Source organism: Ranitomeya imitator, chromosome 9 (assembly GCF_032444005.1).
Source record: "Ranitomeya imitator isolate aRanImi1 chromosome 9, aRanImi1.pri, whole genome shotgun sequence".
In the NCBI taxonomy this organism is placed as follows: domain Eukaryota; kingdom Metazoa; phylum Chordata; class Amphibia; order Anura; family Dendrobatidae; genus Ranitomeya; species Ranitomeya imitator.
This window is the reverse complement of record NC_091290.1, coordinates 138214802-138227503: the sequence shown is the minus strand read 5'-3', so window position 1 is coordinate 138227503 and position 12702 is coordinate 138214802. Positions and strand designations below refer to the sequence as shown.

Genomic DNA, 12702 nt, shown 5'->3' with positions numbered 1-12702 from the left:
GCGCCACGACCGAGACAACTGGAGAAACACACAGCTATACTGAACAGGTGACGGCATGGCGACCATCTGCTAAAGCCACACGGACTACAACAACCGACCCGATGACCCGTCCTGACCCAAACCACAATTAATGCTAAATACTTATACGGGGGATGAAAGGTGAGAAAAAAAAAGACTCCGGCAGCCATTATTGGGTCATTCAGATGAAGATCCAACCTGTTATCAAGTGGTCTCTTGTTTGGGACTGCACCAGTTTTTCAATAAAAACCGTGCAATGCTTCATCTCCCCTGTGGAGGCGCTGTAGGCAGATTTGTCAGCTGATCACTGGCAGTCCCACCAGCATTTGATTTGGGGCCCTCCGCAATATCGGGACTAACTCTGTGCTTGAAATTTCCCCGGAAACTTTTTGGAAAACCTCCTAAGAAGACACAAGGGCCGTCTTTATGCCGACATTTCACAACCGTCCAGGGGCCTGTGAAGGTAGTATGTCGGGGGTCACATATTTAGATCATTATTTTTAGAAGTCGGCCATTGGTCAGACAAGGTGACATCTGGGACCGAGCAGCTGCGGAGCTCGGACTATAGAAGGGGCAGAGGGGCTTTCATTCCCCATTATCCCGTCGTCCCTTGGAATTCAGCGACAGAAGGTGACCAGAAGAGTTTGGGAAGAAGCTTCATCGCTTTCTGACATATTAAAGCCAACAGGAAATGTCTGCATACTTCACAGACCCGAGCCACGGCCAGGCCCAGAAACAATGGAAGACATGGAGCAGATTCAGCAGACCGCCATCTTCTCAGGCCGAGGACACAACTGGGGGGGATTCATCAAAAAGAATCATGGCATATAGTGGCCACGTCACAGATTTATTTATTCTTTAAGGGAGGTTATATGAAGTAATGCATAACTTTTTTTTTGGGGGGGGGGGGGCAGCAATCTGACAGTCAATCTCAACCATGAGCGACGGGGGGTCTCCAAACATTCATAACAAGTCTGCCATTTCCTCCATTATTTTTGGCCAAAATGAAGTATGGAGGTGGAAAGAAGGGAGGTCAAAGCCCGTACGTGACATTTCCAAAAGTGTAAGAGTCAGAAAAACGAGCAAGTCTGAAATGATAGGAGCTAGCAGCAGAGTATAGGGGCCAGGAAGCGGCACCCCCATCATCCTAGGTGTGACGAGTGGGATCCAGACTTGGCCGCCATGGCTTCTTACATGCAGGTCCACCATAGATAAGGGCAGAGGAGTTCTGGGAAATGTCCATCCACAAAGGAGTATACTGGGCAGGGCTTTCCACTACAAAGGAATCCTGCAAGCCCCGAGCCACCTTTAAGAGGTGGTAATCCACATTTCAGGATTATTGTTTATCCCCATCTGTAATGACAGCAAACCTTAAAAAAAAAAAAAATTCCCAGTAATGGGCGCGTTTCATCCACGGAGTGTGGAGACTTTTGCCACGTCCCAAAGGGTAAAATCCACATTGAAATTTATAGGAAGTAGATTTAAAATTCGCTGCGTTGATTACATTTCGGCCAAATTTCAAGAGCAGGTGGATACGATTTCTTACAATCTCGGGATATGACTTAAGAGCCATAGTAATATGCTGATAATTTGGGAAAAGTGCACGTATCTGCCACAAGGGAAAGTTGCCTTCGAGAGGGTAACGTCACTGGTTACTGTACGCAAGTTTAAAGAAAAAATAATTATTGCCTATAAAAAAATATATAAACTAAGAGTTGAAGGGGTGGGAAAACGTAAAAGTATTCACTGTATCATATAGAAATACTAAAAAAATAAAACAGCAAACAAATCTAATAAAAATCTAGAAGACTAACCATACAAAAAAGTAAAAATGTCGTAATGAAAAAAATACAAAAAACAAAATTAGATGTTTCATACAAGCATAATAAAAATTAGTGTATAAGAAGAATACTAATCTAAGTAATAAGGTATTACAAAAAAAAAACAACAAAAAACAAATATACAAAATAAAAATAATCTAAAAAGTACGGTAAAACCATCATTCAAGTTGAAATATATATAAATATTATAAATTTTTATATATTATAATAAATAAATATATAAATACAAACTATTTATAATAAAAATATAAATATTTATAACTACTTATATATACAGATACATTTTATTTTCCTTCATCTTCCCTTATGAAATAATAATAGAATAATCGTGATATTTCGCTGCGGCTTGTATACATCTAAGCTTTTATAACTTGATACCCCACTACGTCCTACAGGAAACCAGCTGATGGTAGCGAGGCCACGTATTCTCATAGTAATAACCTAGAATCGTGGCCCTTCTCCATCACTCACCGCGCTCTTACCCGGTGGTCGGGGGCTAAAGCCGATGGATGACGGCCACAGAATGAAGATATGACCGCATATTTCCTCCCAACAGTCGGAGGATTACCCGAAAGCCCCCGCAGATGTTTACCATTCCTCCATCCAAACTTGTTCCCACAAGAATGTACAACTCCTCCAAAGAAAGAAAAGAAAGAAAAAACACAAAAACAGTGTCCTCATTAGTGGCTTGTGCGGAACTGCTGGGCGGAAACCGGCAGCCAGTCCCTCATTCACAAGTCTGGGATAAGCGGCCATTATTCCTCGCAGCTATTCAGGACCGCTCATTGACACCAAGAAAAAACGCGCGCGGGGGAAATGGAAGCGCCATAAAATAGAAGAAAAAAAAAAAAGTAAACTATGATAATAAAAATAAACTATTTAATAGTGATAATCCACCTGATTTACTCATTTTGGGTCTGACGAGATTGGAGACAGTTATGGAAAAAAACCCTCAAAACTTTGTATATTCCTTGCAAATTCTCATCAATGGATGAAATCTGCGGCTCTCACAGATGGGGGCAGAACTGGACGCCGGGGCACATGGTGATGCCCTCTGGCGGCTGCATTGCTAGCCTTCTCCATGGGAAATTCTCCATCGTGAGGTCATCACATGCCATTCACATTCCTTATCATCAGGGTGAAACCTACCACCTGACAAGCCATAGAAAAGGAACAGGTTCTCCGTGTGTAGGGTGGGATCCGTCTGCATTCCTTCATAAGGACATGGGGGCTTCCCATCTAAGGGTACGGGAATAATCCCTAGTCATATTGCAAGGCTCGTTAAACCCATCACCAGTGTCATGTAGAGACAGAGAGCCTGATTCCAGTGATGTATCACTTACTGGACTGCTTGCTGTAGTTTTGATAAGCAGGAGATCACTAGTAAACCCTGCTCAACACCATTGACTGACAACTTTCTGCCTATGCACAGTGTATAGAGAAAGCTGGCAAATCACTGATGAGGGTGGGGTTATACAAGGCTCGGCAGATAAAACTGGGATTTTATCAAAAAATACAGCAAGCGGCCTAATAAGTGATACATTGCTGGAATCAGGGTCTCTTCCCCTACATCATCCGCTTATGATGAGGTTTAAAAGGTGGGGACGGCTGCAGGGTGACTTGTGCCAGGGACACCATGTCGTAAGCACGCAGCCACCGGCCATCCCTCCGAGCATGTCCTATGATAATATCCAGCTCCTCCTGTAGCACCAGGGCTACATTCTGCCATCATTGGAACGCTCGTGCTGGTGGAGACGCATGTGGATGGAAAATGTGCAAGCCATCGAGACGAGACGATTTCACTGCACAAATACACGGCAAAATATAGATAAAATCTGAGACGTGACGAGGAGGAGAGCGACACTTGTGTCCAGTGATCGGATAGAGGACAACACTTATCTGATCCAGCGATGATGGGTGAAAGATGATGGGTCATGATGGTATTTACTACTATTATCAACAATCACAAGGTAAAAAGAGATGGCGGCACCTCCAGTCCCCTCACAGGCTTCCAATGTAATGGCCAGGAATGGAGATCCCGGCCGCACTCTAGGGGTCGGTAAAGGGGATCGGACGGGCTACCGAGGCCCAGTGTGCCCAGAAAAAAACGAAAACTAATAATAATATAATAAAACAATAGAGTTAAATGCAGTCGGCACGTTCCCACGCCGTCATCCCACAGAAGACCACCTTGTACATAGATCATGTGCTTTACAGACGACAACAAGCATCCAGCCGGGCAGCGCTGCAATGTGTCAGCAGCCCCCACTATATCCTCTAGTCCTGCACAGAGCAGGTATGTAGATCCCACCTCCGCTCGCCTGCATGGAGGTGTCCATCTGTGGAGGTCACACAACTTGTGTCCCCACAACTATATGTGCTAATCCGGCACCCTACACGGCACTTTTCCCTGCAATCCGGCACCCTACATGACACTTCTCCCTGCAATCCTGCACCCTACATGGCGCTTTTCTCTACAATCCGGCACCCTACATGGCACTTCTCCCTGCAATCCTGCACCCTACATGGCACTTCTCCCTGCAATCCGGCACCCTACATGACACTTCTCCCTGCAATCCTGCACCCTACATGGCGCTTTTCTCTACAATCCGGCACCCTACATGACACTTCTCCCTGCAATCCTGCACCCTACATGGCGCTTCTCCCTGCAATCCGGCACCCTACATGACACTTCTCCCTGCAATCCTGCACCCTACATGGCGCTTTTCTCTACAATCCGGCACCCTACATGGCACTTCTCCCTGCAATCCTGCACCCTACATGGCGCTTTTCCCTACAATCCGGCACCCTACATGGCGCTTCTCCCTGCAATCCTGCACCCTACATGGCGCTTCTCCCTGCAATCCTGCACCCTACATGGCGCTTCTCCTTGCAATCCGGCACCCTACATGGCGCTTCTCCCTGCAATCCGGCACCCTACATGGCGCTTTTCCCTACAATCCGGCACCCTACATGGCGCTTCTCCCTGCAATCCGGCACCCTACATGGCGCTTCTCCCTACAATCCAACACCCTACATGGCGCTTCTCCCTGCAATCCGGCACCCTACATGGTGCTTCTCCCTGCAATCCGGCACCCTACATGGCGCTTCTCCCTACAATCCAACACCCTACATGGCGCTTCTCCCTGCAATCCGGCACCCTACATGGTGCTTCTCCCTGCAATCCTGCACCCTACATGTTGGTTCTCCCTGCAATCCTGCACCCTACATGGCGCGACTCCCTGCCATCTGGCACCCTACATGGCACGACTCCCTACAATCCGGCACCCTACATGGCACGACTCCCTGCAATCCGGCACCCTACATGGCTCGACTCTCTACAATCCGGCACCCTACATGGCGCGACTCCCTGCAATCTGGCACCCTACATGGCGCTTCTCCCTGCAATCCAGCATCCTACATAGCGCTCTTCCCTGCAATCCGGCACCCTACATGGCGCTTTTCCCTGCAATCTGGCACCCTACATGGCGCTTCTCCCTGCAATCCGGCATCCTACATAGCGCTCTTCCCTGCAATCCGGCACCCTACATGGCGCTTCTCCCTGCAATCTGGTCCTTTTCATGGTAATCTGGCACCCTAGGCTATATTGCAATGACCACTACAGTATTCCCTATGTAGTAGCATTCAGAAGTGGCGGTGTGGATCCTGCCTGTACATCAGGAGCAATCCCTGCAGCACCAAACATATGATAGACAAATCGCTTAGAGATAAACTGTTGCAGAAAGGTTCATCTCCGGATGTAAAATGTCTGTCCCTCCTAGACTACAGTATAAAACGCAGCAAACTGCAGACCCCCATACCGGGTCATTGCATAGGACGTCATCTGATTGCAGGGATCGCAACAGCAAGGTGAAGGGGCAGAGATCTGAGCGCTCCGAAAAATCAGTCACTGGGAAAATTCACGAGAGCCCACGATGCTTTTACCCCATTCTCATGGCACAAGCCTATCTGACCAGCGTCTAAACTGCACCAGCAAACACCAAGACAGGAGAACGCCGGGTGCCAAGTCCTGCAGGAGCCATTGCTCCAGACATCAGTGCATATGACGGGGGTCTACTGTCTGCACAGGCAATGTATACCTGCCACCTATGTAATGATCTGTGTGACCACCTATGCTGTCCCACAGATGAGGGTCTAACATATTTAAGAACATCCAGTAAATCACTGAAAACAGCTCCATTCACAATGTGAACAAAGACCCTTTAATTACCCCTCCCCCTCAAAAATGCAAGAGGCCATGTCATTCTTAAATGCCACCCATTCCTTAAATAACCTGCCACTTCCTACATAAGCAGAGGAGCCCCCACCCTGCTCTTCCTAAATATTCCCACTGAGGGAGCGGACCACCTAAATAAACTACAGCCCCGTCCTGAAAACCTCAATCAAGACATGGTTACGGGATGTGACCGCTACGCTATGTCAGACACTGGCAGAGAGGAAACACAGAAGGGGACTACAGATTTATATTAAATTGTTCTGCATTGTGAGCCCCATTGTGGAAAGTCCCACGGTACGTCCTGGACAGGACTACACACTACTTGTATCTGTGTGCTACAGTACGCAAGGCCGGGCGGAGACCACTACACAGGCGCAGTACGGGGGTCCGAGCTCAGATCACCATCGAAAAGTCTGCACCAATGACCTTTATAATCCCACTCTACAGCCACTTCAACACTACAACTCTCAGCAATTGTTATAACAGTCACCTCAATGCTGGGAGGAGATTTCCACCATGTAAAGAGGCTCAGGCTTTACAGCTGACACCCCCAGTCCCAAAGCCACCCCATCGCCTGACACCCCCAGTCCCAAAGCCACCCCATCGCCTGACACCCCCAGTCCCAAAGCCACCCCATCGCCTGACACACCCAGTCCCAAAGCCACCCCATCGCCTGACACCCCCAGTCCCAAAGCCACCCCATCGCCTGACACCCCCAGTCCCAAAGCCACCCCATCGCCTGACACACCCAGTCCCAAAGCCACCCCATCGCCTGACACCCCCAGTCCCAAAGCCACCCCATCGCCTGACACCCCCAGTCCCAAAGCCACCCCATCGCCTGACACCCCCAGTCCCAAAGCCACCCCATCGCCTGACACACCCAGTCCCAAAGCCACCCCATCGCCTGACACACCCAGTCCCAAAGCCACCCCATCGCCTGACACCCCCAGTCCCAAAGCCACCCCATCGCCTGACACCCCCAGTCCCAAAGCCACCCCATCGCCTGACACCCCCAGTCCCAAAGCCACCCCATCGCCTGACAACCCCAGTCCCAAAGCCAACCCATCGCCTGACACCCCCAGTCCCAAAGCCCCCCATCGCCGACACCCCCTGTACTACAGCCCCCATCGCCCTGACACCACCTGTACTACAGCCCCCATCGCCTGACACCCCCAGTCCCAAAGCCAACCCATCGCCCTGACACCCCCAGTCCCAAAGCTCCCCATCGCCCTGACACCCCCTGTATTACAGCCCCCCATCGCCCTGACACCCCCTGTATTCCAGACCCCATCGCCCTGTCACCCCCTGTATTACAGCCCCCCATCGCCCTGACACCCCTGTATTACAGCCTCCCATCGCCCTGACACCCCTGTATTACAGCCTCCCATCGCCCTGACACCCCCTGTATTACAGCCCCCATCGCCCTGACACCCCTGTATTACAGCCTCCCATCGCCCTGACACCCCTGTATTACAGCCCCCCATCGCCCTGACACCCCCTGTATTCCAGACCCCGGTCTCTGCCGCCCCCTGTATTACAGCCCCCCATCGCCGTGACACCCCCTGTATTACAGCCCCCATCGCCCTGACACCCCCTGTATTACAGCCCCCCATCGCCCTGACACCCCCTGTATTACAGCCCCCGTCGCCCTGACACCCCCTGTATTACAGCCCCCCATCGCCCTGACACCCCCTGTATTACAGCCCCCATCGCCCTGACACCCCCTGTATTACAGCCCCCATCGCCCTGAGACCCCCTGTATTACAGCCCCCCATCGCCCTGACACCCCCTGTATTACAGCCCCCATCGCCCTGACACCCACTGTATTACAGCCCCCCATCGCCCTGACACCCCCTGTATTACAGCCCCCCATCGCCCTGACATCCCCAGTATTCCAGCCCCCATCGCCTGACACCCCCTGTATTCCAGCCCCCATCGCCCTGACACCCCCTGTATTACAGCCCCCCATCGCCCTGACACCCCCTGTATTCCAGCCCCCATCGCCCTGACACCCCCTGTATTACAGCCCCCCATCGCCCTGACACCCCTGTATTACAGCCTCCCATCGCCCTGACACCCCTGTATTACAGCCTCCCATCGCCCTGACACCCCTGTATTACAGCCTCCCATCGCCCTGACACCCCCTGTATTACAGCCCCCATCGCCCTGACACCCCTGTATTACAGCCTCCCATCGCCCTGACACCCCTGTATTACAGCCCCCCATCGCCCTGACACCCCCTGTATTCCAGCCCCCCCATCGCCCTGACACCCCCTGTATTACAGCCTCCCATCGCCCTGACACCCCTGTATTACAGCCCCCCATCGCCCTGACACCCCCTGTATTCCAGCCCCCCCATCGCCCTGACACCCCCTGTATTACAGCCTCCCATCGCCCTGACACCCCTGTATTTCAGCCTCCCATCGCCCTGACACCCCTCTATTACAGCCCCCCATCGCCCTGACACCCCTGTATTCCAGCCCCCATCGCCCTGACACCCCCTGTATTACAGCCCCCCCATCGCCCTGACACCCCTGTATTCCAGCCCCCATCGCCCTGACACCCCCTGTATTACAGCCCCCATCGCCCTGACACCCCCTGTATTCCAGACCCCATCGCCCTGACACCCCCTGTATTACAGCCCCCCATCGCCCTGACACCCCCTGTATTCCAGACCCCGGTCTCTGCCGCCCCCTGTATTACAGCCCCCCCATCGCCGTGACACCCCCTGTATTACAGCCCCCATCGCCCTGACACCCCCTGTATTACAGCCCCCCATCGCCCTGACACCCCTGTATTACAGCCTCCCATCGCCCTGACACCCCCTGTATTACAGCCCCCATCGCCCTGACACCCCTGTATTACAGCCTCCCATCGCCCTGACACCCCTGTATTACAGCCTCCCATCGCCCTGACACCCCCTGTATTACAGCCCCCATCGCCCTGACACCCCTGTATTACAGCCTCCCATCGCCCTGACACCCCTGTATTCCAGCCCCCCCATCGCCCTGACACCCCCTGTATTACAGCCTCCCATCGCCCTGACACCCCTGTATTACAGCCTCCCATCGCCCTGACACCCCTGTATTACAGCCCCCCATCGCCCTGACACCCCTGTATTCCAGCCCCCATCGCCCTGACACCCCCTGTATTACAGCCCCCCCATCGCCCTGACACCCCTGTATTACAGCCTCCCATCGCCCTGACACCCCTGTATTCCAGCCCCCCATCGCCCTGACACCCCTGTATTCCAGCCCCCATCGCCCTGACACCCCCTGTATTACAGCCCCCCCATCGCCCTGACACCCCCTGTATTACAGCCCCCATCGCCCTGACACCCCCTGTATTCCAGACCCCATCGCCCTGACACCCCCTGTATTACAGCCCCCCATCGCCCTGACACCCCCTGTATTCCAGACCCCGGTCTCTGCAGCCCCCTGTATTACAGCCCCCATCGCCGTGACACCCCCTGTATTACAGCCCCCATCGCCGTGACACCCCCTGTATTACAGCCCCCATCGCCCTGACACCCCCTGTATTACAGCCCCCATCGCCCTGACACCCCTGTATTACAGCCTCCCATCGCCCTGACACCCCTGTATTCCAGCCCCCCCATCGCCCTGACACCCCCTGTATTACAGCCTCCCATCGCCCTGACACCCCTGTATTACAGCCTCCCATCGCCCTGACACCCCTGTATTACAGCCCCCCATCGCCCTGACACCCCTGTATTCCAGCCCCCATCGCCCTGACACCCCCTGTATTACAGCCCCCCCATCGCCCTGACACCCCTGTATTACAGCCTCCCATCGCCCTGACACCCCTGTATTCCAGCCCCCCATCGCCCTGACACCCCTGTATTCCAGCCCCCATCGCCCTGACACCCCCTGTATTACAGCCCCCCCATCGCCCTGACACCCCCTGTATTACAGCCCCCATCGCCCTGACACCCCCTGTATTCCAGACCCCATCGCCCTGACACCCCCTGTATTACAGCCCCCCATCGCCCTGACACCCCCTGTATTCCAGACCCCGGTCTCTGCAGCCCCCTGTATTACAGCCCCCATCGCCGTGACACCCCCTGTATTACAGCCCCCATCGCCGTGACACCCCCTGTATTACAGCCCCCATCGCCCTGACACCCCCTGTATTACAGCCCCCATCGCCCTGACACCCCTGTATTACAGCCTCCCATCGCCCTGACACCCCTGTATTCCAGCCCCCCCATCGCCCTGACACCCCCTGTATTACAGCCTCCCATCGCCCTGACACCCCTGTATTACAGCCTCCCATCGCCCTGACACCCCTGTATTACAGCCCCCCATCGCCCTGACACCCCTGTATTCCAGCCCCCATCGCCCTGACACCCCCTGTATTACAGCCCCCCCATCGCCCTGACACCCCTGTATTACAGCCTCCCATCGCCCTGACACCCCTGTATTCCAGCCCCCCATCGCCCTGACACCCCTGTATTCCAGCCCCCATCGCCCTGACACCCCCTGTATTACAGCCCCCCCATCGCCCTGACACCCCCTGTATTACAGCCCCCATCGCCCTGACACCCCCTGTATTCCAGACCCCATCGCCCTGACACCCCCTGTATTACAGCCCCCCATCGCCCTGACACCCCCTGTATTCCAGACCCCGGTCTCTGCAGCCCCCTGTATTACAGCCCCCATCGCCGTGACACCCCCTGTATTACAGCCCCCATCGCCGTGACACCCCCTGTATTACAGCCCCCATCGCCCTGACACCCCCTGTATTACAGCCCCCATCGCCCTGACACCCCTGTATTACAGCCTCCCATCGCCCTGACACCCCTGTATTCCAGCCCCCCCATCGCCCTGACACCCCCTGTATTACAGCCTCCCATCGCCCTGACACCCCTGTATTACAGCCTCCCATCGCCCTGACACCCCTGTATTACAGCCCCCCATCGCCCTGACACCCCTGTATTCCAGCCCCCATCGCCCTGACACCCCCTGTATTACAGCCCCCCCATCGCCCTGACACCCCTGTATTACAGCCTCCCATCGCCCTGACACCCCTGTATTCCAGCCCCCCATCGCCCTGACACCCCTGTATTCCAGCCCCCATCGCCCTGACACCCCCTGTATTACAGCCCCCCCATCGCCCTGACACCCCCTGTATTACAGCCCCCATCGCCCTGACACCCCCTGTATTCCAGACCCCATCGCCCTGACACCCCCTGTATTACAGCCCCCCATCGCCCTGACACCCCCTGTATTCCAGACCCCGGTCTCTGCAGCCCCCTGTATTACAGCCCCCATCGCCGTGACACCCCCTGTATTACAGCCCCCATCGCCGTGACACCCCCTGTATTACAGCCCCCATCGCCGTGACACCCCCTGTATTACAGCCCCCATCGCCCTGACACCCCCTGTATTCCAGCCCCCCATCGCCCTGACACCCCCTGTATTACAGCCCCCATCGCCCTGACACCCCCTGTATTACAGCCCCCATCGCCCTGAGACCCCCTGTATTACAGCCCCCAGTTTCTGCCGCCCCCAGCACGGACGCGTCTTCCTCTCCCCCCGGGTTTCCCTGCAGCCGCGGGGCCTCTCCCACTGTGTAACACCGACAGCTCATAGGGAGGGAGCAGAAGGGGGGACACGGCCCCGAACTCACCGTGCTCCAGTCACCGGGGCCGCTCTCACCATCTAGTCCCTGACACCCCGCCGGATGTGACGTCACGGCTCTTCTACCCTCACGGAATGTTCCCCTCCGTTCGCTCCACAGAGCGGGGTAAATCTCATAGTTTCCTCCGGAGCCTGATTCGCAGGGACAGCCCCAGTGTTACATGAAGCTCGTTCTCCGGCGTGCGCGACCACAGCGCCAAAGACAGGGACGTGCGCGCCACCGCAATAGGCGATATGTGCCGCGCATGCGCGTCCCTCTAATCAGCGCTATATGCTACTGGACAAGCAGATACCTAGGTCACCCAATCAGATTCACACTCTCATTTTGCAGGTTTTCTAAAGAGAGTGACAGCCGCAAACTGATTGGTTTCGATTAGCAACTACTTCAGTTTGAATGTGCAGTTGCCCATAGCAACCTTATAGGTAAGTAATGTAAAGTAATGTATGTACACGGTGACTGCTCCAGTACAATAGTGAGTGCAGCTCTGGAGTATAATACAGGATGTAACTCAGGATCAGTAATGTAATGTATGTGCACAGTGACTGCACCAGCAGAATAGTGAGTGCAGCTCTGGAGTATAATACAGGATGTAACTCAGGATCAGTAATGTAATGTATGTACACAGTGACTGCACCAGCAGAATAGTGAGTGCAGCTCTGGAGTATAATACAGGATGTAACTCAGGATCAGTAATGTAATGTATGTACACAGTGACTGCACCAGCAGAATAGTGAGTGCAGCTCTGGGGTATAATACAGGATGTAACTCAGGATCAGTAATGTATGTGCACAGTGACTGCACCAGCAGAATAGTGAGTGCAGCTCTGGAGTATAATACAGGATGTAACTCAGGATCAGTAATGTATGTACACAGTGACTGCACCAGCAGAATAGTGAGTGCAGCTCTGGGGTATAATACAGGATGTAACTCAGGATCAGTAATGTA

At 53.8% G+C, this 12702-nt stretch overlaps 1 protein-coding gene across 1 annotated transcript in view; it reads right to left on the bottom strand.

The window, feature by feature from the left end:
- Positions 1-11927, bottom strand: part of GARRE1 (granule associated Rac and RHOG effector 1) — a 40564-nt gene extending 28637 nt beyond the window's left edge. The window contains exon 1 of the mRNA XM_069739203.1: positions 11746-11927. The gene's annotated coding sequence lies outside the window, so the exon portion shown is untranslated. The remainder of the gene's footprint in view (positions 1-11745) is intronic.
- Between the last annotated feature and the right edge of the window lie 775 nt (positions 11928-12702).